The sequence below is a fragment of the Sceloporus occidentalis genome, unplaced genomic scaffold (genome assembly GCF_023333645.1).
Source record: "Sceloporus occidentalis isolate IW3139 unplaced genomic scaffold, rSceOcc1.0.p SCAF_11, whole genome shotgun sequence".
In the NCBI taxonomy this organism is placed as follows: Eukaryota; Metazoa; Chordata; class Lepidosauria; order Squamata; family Phrynosomatidae; genus Sceloporus; species Sceloporus occidentalis.
Genome location: NW_028316991.1, coordinates 11,262,730 through 11,266,055, shown reverse-complemented (window position 1 = coordinate 11,266,055; position 3,326 = coordinate 11,262,730).

Below are 3,326 nucleotides of genomic sequence, written 5' to 3'. Positions count from 1 at the left end.
TGCTTTTTATGTTTCTTTGTTCTTGGGTTACCAGTTTGCTGTCATTTCCGATTACTCTTTTGCCTTTTGTCCTTTTTCCTCCTTACTAGTTTTTTTACGAATACAGTTACATGGTCCTTGGGGTTCCTCCTTCAAGGAGATGGATTTATGGAGTCGGTTTTAAGTAATACCCCCACAATCCCCAAAGAAAAATATATGTCCCTTAAGGACAAACAACAAATATGCCCTTATTCTTCAGTCTGGTTTCTGAGTGCTTCCTTTTTGGTTCTATTTATTAAGCAATCAATTACTCATGACTCGTGTGAAGGCAGTAGTGTGAAAAAAGATGAGTTTCAGGTCAGTGATCGCTGCAGAGTCAGTCCTTGGCCAAATAGTGCCCCAAGCAAGAAGCCCCTTTGTCATCTGCTACATGAATACACCATACTTTTGTACATTCAGAATGCCAATGTAGGCAATGGTCTCCTGCACATGTCCTTCACACATCCTTGTCAAATACCAAACAGACTTCTACACATTGGGGGTGTTCTATAATAACTGCCGGAGGTACCAAACAGCTGCCAGACTCACTTGGCACTAAGACCGACTCTTGATAACTGGGTAAAGGTACCAGTGGACTTCATCTACACCCATTATTATTGTGTTTAACCTATGAGCATTTATTAAATATATACATTTTGAAACCTAGTCTAAGGGGCCAAATTAAGTTACAACATACTAGAAATAGCCCTAACAAGTTTACTCAAGGACAAAAAGCATGGTTGTCCCTGACGAAGCCAAACATATTTAAGGCCCTATTATTTTCCTGGCTGTTAGCTCTAGGACTTTAGATGGGGATTTTCAAGGCATTGTCCTTTAATTAACACATTGCAGGCTAGACTAGTACAATTGTGGAATCCCAGCACTGACTCTCTCCCATTACAGGTTTATTATCTGGACGTGCTAACAGGTTTCCTTTACCGAGCATCTATTAGAGAGTGTAGAAATCCCACCCCCCTTCTGTTATTATTAAATCACTGGATTGTGGTGGAATCATTTTAGTTAGCGTTTGGATCTATTACAACCAATGATACTTTTAATCTGTTTTTTTGTGCAGCAATTTTTTTAATTATTTTGCTGTAGAATGATTTTTTTGGTAAGTTAGAGTGATTATTTATATTTTCCCCACTATGGGGTTTTATGGAATTTATGCTTTAAATTTGTGATAGGCTAACCTAAGGTTTTTTCTGCCAAATTAAGTTAGTCTATTAAAACTCTGGTCCATTTGTGTAAGTATAATGCAGCTAAATGTTTTATAGTGATTTTAAGTAATTTAGGAGCATGCCATTCTATTTGAACTCAGTTGTGCTCTGCTAAGAGGCTGATTGTACCCTTCAATGTGACTTGGCCTGGCTCAGGTGGAAAGGTGGGATGTGGTGGATTCAGTATTTAATATTGAAGAAAATCACTTTTTTACAGTTTTTTTCTTATGTTTACATCTATGATTTTTATCTATCCATAGAATTCCCAGACAAACATTAGATGGTGAGCATGACTTTTTGCAAGCTATATTTTTTCAAACTTTATATGCTGGGACTGTAGCTTTAATAACACACAGAGATTCCAAAACCACCCACAAAAGCCCATTTCATGTAGCTACTTTACCACTAACCTCTTCTAAAGTATGTTGTAAACCTGTACATTTGTTGCACTCCTTTTGCAGTTTTGCTTAGCATTATTTCCTTAGGATTGGTGCAACTTCTTAAAAATATACATACAATTTTAAAGAATTTAAAAAAACAAAACAAATAAAAAACACAATTTAATATCGGAAATATGCCCTGAGTACAGAAATACCCCACCTGCCTTGGTTTTTGTTTTGGAGAAGATTGAAGGACAGAAATGCTCCCTGATACCACAGTATACAATATTATTATTATTTATTTATTGTTTTATATAGCGCCATCAAATTCTGTAGCGCTGTACAAGGGGTAGACAGGACATAACAAGTAGGATTTAACATAACAAATTGACTTACAGAGACAACAGGTGAGGAGGGCCCGGCTCAAACAAGCTTACAATGTCTTCGCCTGTAAAGAGTACAGAGTGTTTGGTGGCTTTTTTTTAAGTACTTTTTTTACTTTACTAGGTAAAATTGGTTATAAACCCTTGATTTCTCTTTTAACTAGTGAATGCTACAATTTATTACTGTACATTAGTATATATGTGGTCAGAAGAGTTAGTACTCCTCAATCAGGTACATAAAAAGAGAATGCCAAGGATTCTGTTTTGGCATTCAAACACTTGCATATGTCCTGCTACATATTATATGATCCCAGGCAGGGAAAGAGAGAGAAAGGGGCGCGAGTGGTTTTCGCTTACCAAGCTGTCAGTACCCGCTCGGCGCCCCTCTCTCCTCTGCGGCGAGTCTCCCTGTTCGGTCTCGGTGCCGGCTTGTAATGCTGAGTGCCGGAAGATTTCCGGCGCTCAGGATTACAAGCCGGCACCGAGACCGAACAGGGAGACTCACCGCAGAGGATGGAGTGATTGTTCTGTGTGAAATGATGTCCTACCGGGGTGCAATATTTTTCTTCCTCATGGTTTTTGATGGAGCTTTTTCTTCCTCATGGTTTTTGATGGAGCTTCGGTGCAGGTTCATTCTAAGGTGCAGCTTAAGCCCAGTTTCTCCAATGTAGCACCCTTTGTCACATGCAGAACATTGTATCATGTACACCACGTTTGCCGATGTACATGAGTAAGAATCTTTGATGCTGTATGTTTTGTTGTTGTGACTGGCTGTGTAACCCGTAACCTCTATCATGTTGATTAGTATTGCTTCAGACCTGATGAAGGGAGGATAACTCTCGAAAGCTTGTCTTTTTAATATTATGTTAGTCCAATAAAAAAGGTATCACCGCATACTCTGCAATACTCTATTTTTTGACATTGTGTCTACTGAACTAATACGGCTTCACCCTTTTACATTATATATATATATATATATATATATATATATATATACCAAAGATGGGGAAAATATAAGTGCATGTCACATGTGTGCTCAATCATTAGCTCTATACGATTATACCCAGATATCAAATGTTTGAGGGGTGACAGCAGGTCTGATGCATTAAAGAAGTATGGATCCTTTCCCTAATTTTATGACCCACTTCAACCCTTGGTTGCTTTATGTTTGATGTGACATGACCATGTTAAAAAAATGAAGATAAATGTTTTCTCTTCTGAGTGTTAAACTCCTATGCCTAAACATCCAGTACCTGATAGCTGCTGGGTAGTTACCATTCATACTATACACAGGGTATAATCCAAACGTGCAACAATAAAACTAT